The sequence below is a fragment of the Marmota monax genome, unplaced genomic scaffold, assembly GCF_021218885.2.
Source record: "Marmota monax isolate L192 unplaced genomic scaffold, Marmota_monax_Labrador192_F-V1.1 WCK01_AAM20220418_F8-fsc00002, whole genome shotgun sequence".
Classification (NCBI taxonomy): domain Eukaryota; kingdom Metazoa; phylum Chordata; class Mammalia; order Rodentia; family Sciuridae; genus Marmota; species Marmota monax.
Genome location: NW_026693571.1, coordinates 29,875,234 through 29,892,291, shown reverse-complemented (window position 1 = coordinate 29,892,291; position 17,058 = coordinate 29,875,234).

Here is a 17,058-nt window from a genome sequence, read left to right as displayed (position 1 = left end):
ATGAAGTATGAGATCATTTATTTGTTGGTTTTTTCTTTTTTTAAGGAATGAACTCCAAGCAATGAATTTTCCTCTTAGAACTGCTTTCAATGTGTCCCATAGATTCCGATATGTTGTGTCTGTGTTTTCATTTATCTCTAAGAATTTTTTAATTTCCTCCTTGATGTCTTCTATAACCCATTGATCATTCAGTAACCTATTGTTCATTCTCCAATTGATGTATGCTTTTTCCTTCCTTCTTTTATTGTTGATTTTCAGTTTCATTCCATTATGATCAGATAAGATGCATGGTATTATCTCAACTCCTTTATATTGTCTAAGAGTTGCCCTGTGACATAATATATGATCTATTTTTGAGAAGGATCCATGTGCTGCTGAGAAAAAAGTGTAACTGCTTGATGTTGGGTGGTATACTCTATATATGTCAATTAGGTCTAGGTTATTAATAGTGTTATTGAGTTCTATAGTTTCCTTATTCAACTTTTGTTTGGAAGATCTGTCCAGTGGTGAGAGAGGTGTGTTGAAGTCTCCCATGATTATGGTGTGGTGGTCTATTAGACTCTTGAACTTGAGAAGAGTTTGTTTGACGAACATAGCTGCACCATTGTTTGGGGCATAAATATTTATGATTGTTATGTCTTGTTGGTGTATGGTTCCCTTAAGCAGTATGTAGTGTCCCTCTTTATCTCTTTTGATTAACTTTGGCTTGAAATCTATTTTATTTGATATGAGTATGGACACGCCTGCTTGTTTCCGAAGTCCATATGAGTGATATGATTTTTCCCAACCTTTCACCTTCAGCCTATGTATGTCTTTTCCTATCAAATGCGTCTCCTGTAGGCAGCATATTGTTGGGTCTTGTTTTGTGATCCATTCTACTAGCCTGTGTCTCTTAATTGGTGAGTTTAAGCCATTAACATTTAGGGTTATTATTGAGATATGGGTTGTTCTTCCAGCCATATTTGTTTATTTCTGTTACTAAACATGGTTTGTTTTCCTCTTTGATTATTCCCCCCCCCTTTACTGTCCTACCTCCCACTGTTGGTTTTCATTGTTATTTTCCATTTCCTCTTCCTGTAATGCTTTGGCGAGGATGTTTTGAAGAGATGGTTTTCTAGCTGCGAATTCTTTTAACTTTTGTTTATCGTGGAAGGTTTTAATTTCATCTTCCATCCTGAAGCTTAATTTCGCTGGATACACAATTCTTGGTTGGAACCCATTTTCTTTCAGTGTTTGAAATATGTTATTCCAGGATCTTCTAGCTTTCAGAGTCTGTGTTGAAAGATCAGCTGTTATCCTGATTGGCTTACCCCTAAATGTAATCTGCTTCCTTTCTCTTGTAGCTTTTAAAATTCTCTCCTTATTCTGTATGTTGGGCATCTAATGTGTCTAGGTGTGGATCTCTTATGATTTTGCACATTCGGCGTCCTGTAGGCTTCTAGGATTTGGGATTCTGTCTCATTCTTCAAGTCTGGGAAGTTTTCTTGTATTATTTCATTGAATAGACTGCTCATTCCTTTGGTTTGGAGCTCTGTACCTTCCTGTGTCCCAATGACTCTTAAGTTTGGTCTCTTAATGTTATCCCATATTTCTTGGATGTTCTGCTCATGGTTTCTTAACAGTCTTGCTGAGCTGTCTATGTTCTTTTCCAGTTGAAATACTTTGTATTCATTGTCTGATGTTCTATCTTCTAAGTGTTCTACTCTGCTGGTAGTATTCTCCATTGAGTTTTTAAGTTGGTTTATTGCTTCCTGCATTTCTAGGATTTCTGATTGCTTGTTTTTTATAACCTCTATCTCCCTGTATAGTTGATCCTTTGCTTCCTGGATTTGTTTGCGTAATTCGTTGTCGAAGTGATCTTTCATTGTCTGATTTTGCTGTTTAATGTCTTCCTTGATACTCCAGATCATCTGAAGCATGTATATCCTGAATTCTTTATCTGACATTCCATCTGCTGCAGCTGTTACCTCTTCTAAAGTTGCGTTGACCTGCATTGCTTGTGGTCCTTTCTTTCCTTGTCTTTTCATACTGCTTGCGTATCTTTCCTGCAGGTGCGGGCGGCGGCTCTGCTCTCTCCTTATTCCAATTGGGGTGTCGTGGCTACCACGCCAGCAGGTCACTGGGCCTGTTCTGGGAGCTGGTGGTGGCTCTGTTCTGCCCCTACTCCAATTGGGGTGACGAGTGTACCACGCCGGCAGGCCACCGGGCCTGATCCGCCGGTCGGTTGCAGGTTTGCCTACCCTGCAGGCGCGGGCGGCAGCTCTACTCTGCCCCTACTCCAAATGGGGTGACGTGTCTGTCGTACCAGCAGGCCACTGGGCCTGTCCCGCTGGTCGGTCGCAGATCTGCCCACCTTTCGGGCACGGGTGGAGGCTCTGCTCTGCCCCTACTCCAATTGGGGTGTCGTGACTACCCCACCTGCAGGACGCTGGGCCTGTTCCTGGCAAGGGAGGCGACTCTGCTCTGTCACTACTCCAATTAGGGTGGTGTTTGTACCACGCCGGCAGGCTCCTGGACCTGATCCGCCGGTCTGTTGTAGGTCTGCCTACCTTGAAGGCGCGGGCGGCGGATCTGCCCTGCTCCTCCTACCACGCCTGCGGACCCCTGGGCCTGATCTGCAGGTTGATCACTGGTCTGCTCACCCTGCGGGCACGGGTGGCGGTTCCACTCCGCCCCCACTCCAATTGGGGTCACGTGACCACCACACCGGCAGGGCCTGATCCGGGCGTGGGAGAAGGATCTGCTCTGCCCCTACTCCAGTTGGGGTGACGTGTGTACCACACTGGCAGGCCACTGGGCCTGACCCGCCAGGCTGTCACAGGTCTGTTTACCTTGCAAGCGCGAAGGGCGGCTCTGCCCTGCCCCTCCTACCACGCCCATGTACTACTGGGTTGTGGGTCTGCCCACCTGGCCGGTGTGGGTGGCGGCTCCGCTCCGCCCCCTCTCCAATTGGGGTCACGCGGTCACCACGCTGGCGAGCCGCTCGGCCTGCTCCGGGGGCTGGTGGCGGCCCGGCTCCTTCCCTCTGGCTCGAGGACAAATTGAGGAGACTCGGGTGACTGAGCCTCACCCCCCTTACCAGGAGACCAACTGCTTATGTCACCGCTGGTATTGATGAAGATCTCTCCTCCACCGCTTTCTGCTGACATCAGATCTCTGCCATGTTGGTATCCTATGCGAATGGCAGCATTTCGTTCCCCTTGCCGGGCAACCCAAGCAACGGGTGAGTCCTGACCGGCCCTTAGCAGGAACCGGACCGAGACGCAGTTTCCGCGGGCTCCTAGCCCCGGTCCAGGGAAGTTCCGGGAGCCGGAACTCGGCCGCTCCGTGCTCGGTGTAAGCTCCTATAAGTGTAAGCTCCAAGAAGCAGTCCCCGCGGGCTCAGTTCCGGGAGCCGGAATTCGGCTTCTTAGTGCTTGGTGTTTGCTCTGATAGTAGCAGGGTCCAAGAAGCAGCCTCCGCAGGCTCCGCAGCCCTGAGCCCGGGCGGTTCCGGGAGCCGGAACTCGGCCGCCCCGCGCTCGGTGTTCACTCCGATAAGATCAGATTTTAAGAAGCACCCAGGCGCTGAACCCTAGCAATCTGTCTGCAAGCTGCAGGCGAATTGCAGCCTGAAATTACCTGTTCTATGGCTGAATGAGCTGCGGTCAGTCAAAAACAGGTATGGTGACGTCAGTTTACCAACATGGTGGCTGCTGGCCTCCTCTGTGGTCTGACCGGTGTGGAGAACCGAGATGGACCGCTTCCTTCCCCCGTCTCGAACCCAGAATTCAGCCCTGAGTGCGGTGCTTGCGCGGCTGGCAGAAACTGCAGCACTGTAACCCTGCGTCTCTATCCCAGCGCGCGTTGCAGACTCTAGCCGCGGGGCGATTTGCTGAATAAGCAGTTTTACCCTCCGTGCGACAAACCTCTCGCGTTTGAGTCCCCGTAGCCGATCCTCGTGCGATGGAAATCCTTCCTCCAGGTTCCGGAGCACCCCACTATTGCTGGAAATTCCTAACAAGATATCCTTTAGCCGTCCTGACTTGTCATACTCCCACACAGTGAAGCAGCACACGGGGGTAATGCACTCCCCTCGCCGCCATCTTCCTTCCCCTCCACTGCCTAGCATTTTTGAGGGCCTTCTTGCTGCCCTATTCCATGGTGTAAGTTCATAAGAAAGAGATGGCAAGAGACAACATTTCAGTCTGTGTTAAAAAAGCAGTGACTATAAGGGTATCAACAACTTAAGGTTGAAGAGAGATAATGAGTCTAAACCCTGATAGTGATCAGAAAATTAAAATAGTATTCAAACAAAATTGGAATAAAATTTTCCTCTCAAAAACTTCTAAGTCTGTTTTTATCTCCATTCTCAAATTGTTTAAAAACACCATTTTCTTAAGTTATCATACAATGTGTAGAATGGCTCTTTTACAATGGGATTTCCCTCCTTAAATTTTTAGAACAGTATAATAGAAATATTATAAGATAACTTTGTTAAGGTCAGAAAAGTTTTTCAGAGGGAACCCAAGGTACAATATCAAACCACTACAGGCATAGAAAATCTAGGTTATTTATTCTTGCCTAAGAAGTAAGTAAAAGGAGGCAGTATAGAGAACTTGACAGGAAGGGGACTATTGATAAGAAAAATCTTGATTGTCTTCCAGAAATTAAATGGTATACTGTTTAGCCAAAGGGTAAAATGTCCCAAGAATGTTAATAGGAGATAATGTAAAATACCTACCATTAAATCTCTGGAGATCCAAATACAATTTCAGTTAAGAGAGCATTTATGGTAATTTTATTTTTTAAGTGGTACTAAAATTAATATAGAGAGATTGAGACCCACTAAAACATAAGTTAAAAATGTAGTTTTCTTGACTGTTGATTATTATAGGCACAGTAATAATAAAAGCTAAATATGAGCTGTTGAATTTTTTTTTTACTAAGATTGTTTTCTATGTAAGATTTTAATTTTATTGAGGTCACAATCTCAGTCTGTCTATAGCTGTTTGTCCTTAACATGACACATATACAGTATTTGCTGTATACACATATATTAATATATGTTTGTTTAGTGAATTAGAGGTTATTTCTAGATCATTCTCCAGGTGGTCTTGGACCAATCCAGTTCACTCTCCTTTCTCTTTTGTAATTCTCAATCTTCGACCTATCTTGTGGAAAGGCAACACCTTGAGCTAGAGAGAGACAGACCAGAACAGCCCAGGCTCTGTTGCAATTACTCCCAGAAGAGAATGCTTAAAGAGATTATCTGCCTGTGGTAGCTTTTCTGAACTCTGTATCGCAGTTATCATAGTTATCCCTTGTTGCCAATCTATGAGTGATAAATCACATAACTTGTGTGTGTGTGTGAGTTTCTGTCTCTCTGGACTTGGGCAAAGTACTAAAACACAGTGAATCTGCTTCATGGTTATTCAGTGGTAAACTAAAGAGCATACAACAAAGTTCAATAGTGTACAAATTTTCTATAGGTCAGAACTGATTTCTACTCACTTAGGTTCTTAGTCCTAGACACTTGTGTTTAACCCTAGCTCTGCACTTTTAATTCTTTGTTAATTGTGTGTTTATTTATGTAATATCTATGTTAGATTGTAAACTGCCCTGGGTAGGCAACTCTATTCTGTTCACTGTTGCAGTTTTTTAAAAAAGAAAGGTGATGTTTAATTGTAAACCAATGCATTATAGGAAAGCAATAATACTTTAAATCATAATTCAGTGATATAATGAAGACACTGAATATAAAATAATTTTCAAAGCTCATGCTTAACAAATGATTTGATTTTTGGAAAATAAATTGAAAGAGTTTTGGAGGATTCAGAGAGCAAGATAATAAATTGTTTCATATTTGGGACTGTGATCAGATCTTTCTGTGGCCAATGAGATCCAGAAGTATTAGAGGAAATAATTTTTTATTCCCTAAATTAAAACAAACAAAAATATCATAGCAGGAAGAATTTGAGTTCCAAGTAAGATATTAGTTATTAATGTCTAAATTGTAGAGTAGATATTTAAAATGTCAGTGTGCCAAGTGAGGGAAAATTAGGACTTAACTATATATGATTGGAATCTTTTACTCAGGGGTTATAATTTGTTATATGGTGAGTGATAGGATTCTTGAAGCAAAAATTATATATAATCAGGGCTTATTAGATAACATGATTTTGATTGACTAGAACAAGGCTATTGCTTATGGGTGAATAACATGCAGTATAAATAGTAAAATCTCTGAACATAATGTTGCCACCATACTCTATACAAAATGTTCCTGAACACAAAGAATCTGTATCCTATAACATAGCAATTAGTAAGGATTCATCATAGTGGCAGAAACTCTACAGAAAGGGGAGAAATACTTATACCTGAGATATTTTTCCAACTCTGTGGTAGAACAGTAGTAATCCTCTAGGATAAGAAGGTTCAATCTAATAAACTTGATACCATCTGAAGATGCTGTGTTTTGGAAAAGAGAACTTCGTGAATATTTCTTGTTTCTACATGTCGCAAGGGGGTAAAATCGCAACATATGCAAGTCTAGGGGAGAAATAAAGAATGTCCCTGCACTTCTGCCCCTTTCAATGCTTTATTCACTCAAATCACTCAATACAATTTCACTCTATAGGTTCTTAATCAAGAAAATGACAATTTTTAATGCTAGGCACTGCGATAAACATAATAAATTCATGGCAAACAATTCTAGATTAATTCATTCACAGCAAACAGTTCTAGATTAATTCTAAGAACTGCAAAACACACTTAATCATGATAGGCTAATGACAGACATTTCCTCTGCATGCTAAGTTCAAAAGTCTTAAGCCTTAGGCTTTATGTCCAACAGGTGCACACTCACTCAGACCGTGGTAACCAGATACAGAACCAAGGCAGACTTTTCCAGGAATGGAGTGGAAGACCAGTTGCATAGGGAAAAGCTGCAGTTCTCACCAAGGTCCAGAAGAGGTAGCAGAGTTTGAGAGTGGTGAAGATCATGCAGAGGCTCAGGAAATAATGACAAGTGGTGGGATGCCAGGTCCTCATCAGGCTCTCCAGCTTGAGTGCATCCTTGTTTCAACTGGCTGAATCCCTGTTTATTTGCTCTATCATTTATACTAAGTTTGGGGGCTTTGACCCCCCTTTACAATCCTTATCAGCTACCACCAGATTTCTCAATGACATCATTTACCCTTGGGTCAGAACATCTGGTGTGGTGGTCTCCACCCTGATCTTCTGCCTTTCCCTCTTATCAGGTGAGGACAGCCTACCAGGGGCTTCACTCTGTTTACCAAGATGAGGGGAAGTAACTTGTTTGAACCATACTGGAAGGATCTGTGGGTGTTGCCTGGTGAGACTGCTGGTTTCAAACTGGAGTTTTTAAAATGGAGTTGCTTAGGCTCAGGCCTAAGGCCATCCTAACACTACGTAGTCTAGATCTTCTGAGCAAAAGATACAGAAAATATTCTCTAAAATCTAGAGAAATTGTCTCCCCCCAAGAAAGAAGGTATTTTTTTTTCTGATCAGTATAAAAAAGATAGAGTATGTCTTCCAGCAACAATTTCAGAACAGTAAAATCCCTTCTTCCCCAAAGAGGATTTGCTTATTTTGCATACTAAAGATGAGACCTCTCTAATTCATTGAGGAGAGGATGGTTAGTTTAATAGCATTTCATAATTTTTGGCTTCCTTTCCCTTGATTGAACCCCACTGCATATGTAGGTGCCATCTGTCCCTTACTATCTCACTGTGAACTGGGACTCAGGAAACCAATGCAAGATATTGCTCTTGCTGCTGACTTTATCATGAGTTACAACTGGTCTTTTTCTCCGGCCTTGGATTCTCATGTTTTCTCAGCAAACTGATAAGAGAAGAATTCAGAAATGTCCTAAGTTTTGTTGCAGCCCAGAGGATGAAAGAAAGGAAGCCATATAAGTAGTTTATTTAGCTGACAGCTTCAGCTTCAGGCTAAGCCAACAAAGAGAAAAGAATAAACAGTTCTACATGTGTTGAAGATTAGCCATCAAGACCACTCTGCTTTCTGCTTGCAAAGTCAACCAACCAAGAAGCAAGTACTTTTTCTTGTCCATTATCTTTCTATTACAAGACTTTGCTTGCTTTGCATTCTTTGGTCTCTCTTGTCATAGCCAATGAGATTCAATGTAAACAATTGATGCCTTCTTCTTCCAAAAGTTTCATTATTAAATACTCAGGCTTCTTAGATCCCATGAACATTTTTCCTATCTGCTATGCTGGTGGCTTTGGAAATTTGTTCCATTTTTTTTTCTTTTCTTTTTTTGCCAGCATTTGTAACAGCTCAATAAAACACTTTTGTTTCAGAAATATCTTGGTCTTTAAATTTTGATTAAAAATACATACATAAAACTGTGGAGGCCTTACTTGCTAATTTGAAAATAAGTAAAATCACAGACCTTTCAAAGTATTTTATTTAATACCTGCCTGCTACAGACTTCCCTTACCCTTCTGGATATGACCTTTAGCTTTGGAAACCCTCTTGAATTTTGTCTCTCATAAATCACTTTCGCTATTCTCCTTAGGGCACTCACTTTAAAAGGCTTTCCTCATAGAAAGTTTCTTGAAGGCAGATTTATGTTGATGAAAAAAATTAAAAAAAAATGAAGTTCACTTGCCCCACACCCATTTTCTCAGTACTTGATAAATACTGAGTTTTATTAAATTAAAATAAACTATATTTAAAAGTTTTTTAAAAATGTAAAATTTTTCCTCTGATGCTTAAATCTTTTTACTTTTTTGAGTTTTCGATGTTCCAGTGTCTCATTTCTTTATAACCAATAGTTTTCCTCTCATATATTAAAAAGTACCAAAGCAAGGAATTTTATATTTTGCAATAATTGTTCCAGAAATATCAAGTCTACCACATCTGTTCCTGTTTTAGACCAGAGTTAATGTTTTTCATCTTAATCAATATTTCCTAATGTAGCTACAATATGTGGCTGACTACTGTGTTTCTGTTTATTATCTAAATAGGTCATGTTTTTTTGTTTTGTTTTTGTATTTTATGTACTGTTTATACAACTTTTAAAATTGTGCTATGAATAAAAATCCTTATATAAACAAATGTACTTCTATGAAAGGAGTTGAATAAGGTGCCTAGAAGGGATATTACAATATTTACTGCCTTTAAATATTTCAGTAGTAAAATTTCACCATTGAAATTTGCTTTATCTAAAAGATTGTATCATCAAGTTTGTCATTATTTTTGTTTAGATGCAAAATAGGCTGAAATACTGAAAAGGTAAATATCTGTACTTGAATGCATTAAAATTCAGCTTTCAAGATGTTTTATTCTTCTGCTTTATTTTAAAAGGAATAATTATTTTTATGTTTGACCTCCTGCTGTTTAGGAATCATCTGCTTAAATAAAAAATTAAAACCACATTAAATGTACTGAAAAAAAATTCTTTAAGAAATCTTGGAACATCATTCCACTCACATCCAGAGGTAAGTAGGCATCACTGCTCTAAGAACAGGAACTTCCACTCAGAGGCCTCTTCAGTAGAGACCTCAAGAGAGGGACATCCCAAACACCATCACTGAGATGGCCTTACTTCAGGCCTTGGCTGAAGTGCTTTTCTCACTCTAACTTAGTGATATTTTCCTAGCTCTCAATCTCTCCTTTGCACTGACTAACATGGCCAGTATCCAGTTCTATTTCATGGTGAAAAGTTAAACATTTTTGCATTTTTCTTACAATATGGCATATTTCCTTTGAACATCTCTTTCCTTATTTCTTCCTTTGAAACATTGGAATAGAATATTGTTCTCCATTTGTGTTATCTACCACCTCAGGCAGCTACAATATTATAAACTTGCTTCTGATTGTATTCATGAAGGAACCCTGGGATAAAGCTTGTTAACCATGAACAAGTCTCAATCTGGATTAGTAAAGAGAGGCTTGTGAATTGAGCCTTCCGGAGAACAGTAACCATGCAAAATAATGAAAATCTTCTGTAAATAGAACTTTTAAGGGACTCTAACGTTATCCCAATGACTACCAGGGCATGCCAGACTATTAGTTTTACTGTGATTGTGGGTTATTCCTTTTCAAGGCAGCTGCAGATTTGGGGATAAGGGTGAGAAAAGGGGAAGTGTTTTAGTCAGCTCTTCACCACTGTGATGAAATACCTGAGAAAACCAAAATATCTGAGGAAAAATCTTTATTTTAGTTCATTGTTTCAGAGGTTTCAGTCTATGGTCAACTAGCTCCATTGTTTCTGGGCATATGAAAAGACAGAAAAGGGCGTGGTGAAGAAATGCTTCTTACTTTATGGTAATTGGAAAACACAGAGAAAGAAATGGCATACTCCATTGACCTACCTCTTCCAACTAAACTCCACCTCCTAAAGTGTCCACATCCCAATAGCACCCTGAGCTAGGAAACAAGCTTTTAACAGAATATCTTTTGAGGACATTCCATATTCAAATTGTAACATTCTGCCTCTTGTCTCTAAAAATTTATGCCTACCTCAAAATGTAAATGCATTCAGGGTCAAGAATCCTTAGATTTCCCAGTTCCCAATTCCTCATAGTCTTAGCAGTTCAGCATTGCTCAAAAGTCCAAGTCCAAAATCCTCTGAGACTCAAGACAAACTCTTAGCTAGGAGCCCTAAAAAACAAAACAGAAAAATACATCATTCTAATATATAATGGTAGAACAGGCACAGTGTAAACTGTTCCAATCTAAAAGGGAGAAATGAGGGCATAGAAAAAGGTATAAACCAAAGTAGAACCCAATATAGCATGATTAACATTAAATCCTATAGCTCCCTGTCTGGATTTGGTGAATATGGTGATGACATGGCCTCCAAAAGGACTTAGGCAGTCCTCCTCCTATGGTCTTGCTCTTTGCAGCCTGCATGACCTCTCTCTTGAGATGGTTCTGCTCACTGAGTGCAGATTTCTTCAGCAAATATTCCAGATTTCTGCATCTCTAACTTCTTGGGGTCTCCAATTTAATTTCAACTTCACTCTTGCAGCTTCATACATTGTCCTTTCAGGGGTTGTCCACAGGGATTTTGACATATTACTTGGCCTCCCAGGCTTTCCTTTTGAAATCTTAGTGAAAGCCTCCAATACCCTATTAACTCTCGAATTCTGCACACCTGAAATCTAGCATCACTTTTATGACCTTGATTCTGCGATGGTTTAGTTCTGGCTGTTTCTTTAAGACACCTTTTCTATTTTCCAATCCAAAATACTTGATATCTCTATAATGGCACTCATTTCTTCAGCAATCATACTTTCCTCAGCCTCAACTTAACATATACTTCTTTTTTGGCCAGACTTCAAATTTGTCAAATCTTTCTGTTCCTCTCCTCTTTGCTGTCAATTTTTCACAATAAAATTTGTCAAAAAACAGAAATACCCATGACACCATCTGCATACTGCCATAAAAGTTTCTCCATCAGATTAATTAGTCCATCACATTTAAACTCAGCCTTCCACAAAGTTTCAGGTCATGGACAAAATGTAGACAAATTCTTTACCTAAATGTAGTATGAATGGCCTCTTCCCAAATTGACAGGAGTCTTCATATCCATTTGAAAACTAATGAGGACAACATTGCATGCCTATCAGCAATTTTCAGTCTTCCAAAATCACCAATATAGTCCTTTAAGCTTTGCTTGCAACATTCCAAGGCTTTCCTAGCCTGTACTAGAAAATTTTTTCCAAACTACCATAAAGCAGTTCCAAAAGTTTCAGAACCACGTGGTCAGGTATAGTCACAGAAAAAAACCTATTTCTGGTAACAATTTTCTATGTTAGTAAACTTTCCATCACTGACAAAATGCCTAAGAAAATCAACCTAGAGGAGGAAAGATTTATTTTGGCTCAAGATTGCAAAGGTTTTAGTCCACAGTTTCTTGGCTCCATTGCTTTGGGGGGGGGGGCGGGGGACGGGGAGGGGGTAGAATGAAGAAAAGAGAAAGGAATCAAGGACAAAAGAAACTCTTCAAAGGTATGCCATCCACAGTGAGCTACTTCTTCTAACTGAGCTCCACTTTCTAATGTATCTACAACCTCCCAAAAGTGAAACTAGTTAGAGACAGAGTTTTCAACTTTGGGAGACATTCAAGATCTAAACTATAACAGCAAATTAAAACATCACAAACTTAAAATTTTGACTAATTTCCAAAGATCTGAAAGTTGGTTTTGAATATTTATTAATTTGTTTGTTTGTTTGTTTGTTTTTGCCAGTGCTTTTTACTTTATGGATAACAAAATCTTAGAAGTCCTTGCTCTGCTATTTTTGCTAGCATTACTTTTATGCTTTAAATTTTTCAATGGCAGTCTCTACCCCTTTTGATAGTCAGAAATTCTATAACCAAGAGAATAAATATATCTACTTTGGTGTTTAGTATTATTTAGTCCATTTTCTTCATAGTCTTTCAATAGCTATAGAGGATTAGTTTCAGGCATCTCTTCAAATACCAAGATCTATAGATGTTAAAGAACCTTATAAAATGGTATAGTATTTGCATGTAACCTATTTATTTACTTTTATATCATTTAAGTCATATTCATATTAGTTATGATAGCTAATAAAATGCAAATGTTGTGCCAATAGTTGTTACATAGTATTAATTAGACTATGCAAAATATATTAAAATATAATCTAACTAAAACAGAATGTTAAACTACAAAGATAATTGACTTCAGTCAGAAATGTTTTTGTTACTTAAAAATAATTATACTGGGAAAATTGTCAAATTATTTTTTAATCTATTGTTATGGTTTAGATATAAAGTGTCCACCAAAAGCTCATATGTGAAACAATGCAAAAACTTTTGGAGGTAAAATGATTGAGTTTGGTGTCTTAACCTAATGAGTTCATTAATCCACGGGAATGGATTAACTAAGTGGTAATTAGAGGCAGATAGAATGTGACTGGAGGAGGTGGGTTACTCAGGGTATGCCTTTCAGGTATATGTTTTGTACCTGGTATGCAAAGCACTGTCTGCTTCCTGATGGCCATGTCCTGAGTTGCTTTCCTCCACCACACTCTAATGCAATGATGTTTTGCCTCACTTTGGTCTGAGCACCAAATAAACTTTTCCTCCTCTAAAATTGTTCTTTTCGGGTCTTTTGGTCAAAGCAGTGAAAAAGCTGATGAAAACATCTATAAAATATAATAACACTTATTTTGTAAAATTATTGTGATAATTAAATGCATTAACTTATATAAAGTGTAAGGTTTCATGAATATAAGTTGTCTCCCTGTTTATTCTAGGGACACTAAATAAGTACTTTAAAATAAATATGACTGAAAACAATATTGAGATTGTATAATTTTTAACCATGTTATTATATTTTAAAACATAATATGAGTTGTACTTAATAAATTTTAATAAATAGAAATAATCAAAAGCGTAAGTAGGTAAGTTGTTACTGGAACAGGAAAGTTATATAAGCATTCTTCCAGGAATTTAACAGAATCTTCCGGAATAAGTAATAACTCAGAAACAGATTCAATGCTTGTGATTTTTTTGCCAGCCTGGCTTAATACTCATAACTGAAGAAGATGGCTGATTTCCACAATATAGGAATTTTAAGTTCAAAGATACTTTATGAGTTGGCTGAGAATTTTAATACTGATCTACTCCTCAAAAATTTTTAAAAAAGATTTTCTTCTTAATTTTTCATGTACATCTTAAATAATTTAATAAATAAATTTATTAACTCAATACATTTATTTTTTCCTGGTTATTAAACTTTTACTGCATCTACTCTGCTAATCTCTACTTTGTGATGCTCAGTTGGAAACATGGTAAACAGCATTTCTCATGGCAACATCTTTCTTGTTACATTCTGATAATAGGTGCAACACAAGAACAAAATTATAAGGCAAACAAAGGGAAGGGTTATATTTCCTCTTGAGTGCATGCTTTTCTTCTAATCATCACCTCATCACTTGCACTTTACCCCAGCAGTAGAAGTTGGTTCCAGCCTCCAAATCCATTTTCCCTTCCCAGTTCCAGCATCATTAAAACTACTTCTAGAACTAGGAGCAACAGTTTCTCACCCTCTCTGGGGAGGTCTGAGCTCCTGTTTTGCAGGACCACTGTTCTCACACTCTGAATTGGTAATCTCAGGCTTTGTCCTTGATTCCCCCAGACTGAGGAGTAATCGATTCTTTTGCAGTTATCTAATTTCAGTGCTGCCTTTGTTATTACTAATTTAGTTCATTGAGTACCTATATAAGCAACTATCTCTTAAATTCCTTCATTTCAAATACACAGTATGATTTCTGTTATCCCTGTCAGGCCTGTGGTTAATAAACTACCTTGATTCATTTCTTTGCAAAATTTGAATTCTTAATCTCCATCTCTTGGTTGCTAAAAATGAAATTGCATATTTTGTAGTATTTATGAATATTTTTGGTATAAATAAACAAATACAATTTCTTCCCAGATTATGGATGAAAATAATGCCCAAATAAATAAAGATATCACTTGTAGTGACTTCTCTGAGATCTCACAGTGCCAAATCCATGCAAGCTAGAAATTGTAACTGGACCCAGTGTTCCTGTCTATGTGGTTCCTATCTTTCTGGATTTTGAAGCAATTCTACTTGTAGATAGAATCTACCACTATTTTTCAAAAGTGCAAATTTTCATCAATCAGAATCATGCCAATATCAACATTCTCTTCATCAATCTCTTATCATTCTTCCCAACTAGGTTTTTTTTTTTTTTTAATCTAAATCCATTTCTAAGATTTTTAAAAAAATAGCCATTATCAAGTTTACTAACTCATACAGATATTGTAGAAAGTGTGGGTGTATGTGTGTGTGTGTCTACGTGTGTGTGCATGTTATACACGTGCATGTAGTGATGATAATTCCACATGACTGGTAATATTCTAATGTCAACTCCACCCTGGTGAACCACCTGACTTTAGCATACTAAACAGGATTAACTTTGCCATTTACTCTTTTTCAGATTTTGTATAAATCATTCTAACTCCCAATGCTTCAGTTTTCTCATCTCTAAAATGGAGATGTAAAATAACTCTATTCAAGATTATTTTGAAGATAAGCAAGTTAATAAATATAAAATGCTTAGAAGACAGTATTGTATATAAATTGTTAAATGAATATCTTTTACTTTTGTTCTTATTATTTCTAATGTACCCTTACATAGTCTGAGGAAATATGTATTATAAAAAAAAATCAAATATTCTTAAACATATATGTGGAAAATTCTACAAACTAGAAATAGCTTGCTCAAAAATGTAGAATGTATGAAGTTGTCAGACTATTTCTCCCTTATGCTTGGTTTACTAATAGAGTGAAGCTGGCCTTCAAATTTCTATTTCACACCTCTGGAAATGAGAACTCCTCAGGTAAAAGGACGTGTGAAAATGTTTTTTGCATCTTCCTACATTTCATTTTTTCCCTCCCAATATATTCTTAAAAGAAATGTGAAGACAGATGACAATGCATATGTAATTCTGATACCACTTGTAGAAAATTTAGTGAAGCCATTTTATTGTCTCTTTAGATAAATTTTCTCGATCCTGTAAAGTTGATGCAAACAATGCATGTTAAAGATGACTTTTTATTTTTCTGTTTCTCCACATCTGTGCTGATGCTCTCTAGCTAGTACTTCTCTGAGGATGAAAGAACTGAATATCTAGTTGAAGATTGGTATTATAATCTTAGAGTGTTATGGTTAAAAAAAAGAGATTAGTGAAAAGATATCAAAACCTCTCAACTTTGCTAATCTGATTCTAATCACAGGGTACTGCAACTTTTTAATTTTAATTAAAATATAGTTTTTACTAAAAAGTACCGAAAGTAGTTATATGAAAGTGCTAGTTTCTATGGAGGAAAGCATACTGCAAAGAAATATATGACATGCTACACTACGTCTTTGTGGTTCCAGAAATCTCTTGTCTCTTTTCTTCTGTCTCTAACCTTCATTTCTTTTCATTATCATTTATTCCCCCTTTCTCCTCTTTCTCTATATCAAAGCTTTCTCTATATTTTAAAACCATCTTTGTTTCATGAAATTTAGCAATATTTTAATTGACAAAACAGCATGCTCTCTCTCAAGACATAAAATTTTTATATGCTGATATATTTCTTAAGAACATCAACTAACACCCTCAGAAGAAAAACAAATAAACAAAAAATCCAATGGGAAGAGGAAGTTACAGGGAAGCTAAGTATCCTAAATGATATTTGAATTCTTGTCTACTACTAATTCCTAAATTTGCCTCAGTCCATCCCTTTTGAATCCTCATTTCTAACAACTTTGCCATGAAAACTTCTGCTCTTGTAAAAGCTTGTATATATATTAAAACAAGGAGACTCCAAGAGTTGAGTTGATAAAAACAGAAGAAATTGTCCTGCTTCATTCGTTTTCTTTTTTTTTTTATTTTTTAAACAAAACTCAATTTATCAATTTGAGAGAGGGTAGAACATAAAAGTAAAGGATGTTGCCATAAAAGTTGGAAATATATCCTCAATAACAGCTTCTGGGGCCGATCTGCATAGCAAGCTCTTGGTTGTTTATTCAGTGTGAAAGCTAATAAATCTATTCGCCAAGAACTCCTAAAAGGCAATCATTTTCCGAAAGAGCAAATTCTGGCAAAAGCTATTGTTTCAGCAAATCCAAATGACAAGCGCTTTAATATGACAACATTTGCAGTTTGGGGGGCACAGTGCATTTTAGAATCATAAAAGTAGCAATGCATTCTGTGTGGCAAAACATACTGTGTTTAAATCTGTCCCACTGCAGTGTGCTGCTAATGGGTGTGTACAATGTATGAAGAAAAGGGAGAATGACAAATTACAAACCTGCACAAATCCAGTTATTTTGCAAGGAAATCTTTCTTTTATTTTGTAGTTATTTCACTTGCACATACGCTATACAAATTCAGTTAGAAAAATCTGTCTCTGGCGAGTTTTCTCACCTTACTTCTACTTACTTTTATAAGATATAAATTACATGTTCCAATAACTATTATTGATAATGGCAAATAAAATATGAATAATGAATATTTTTAAATTAAATAAATTAATTTTTG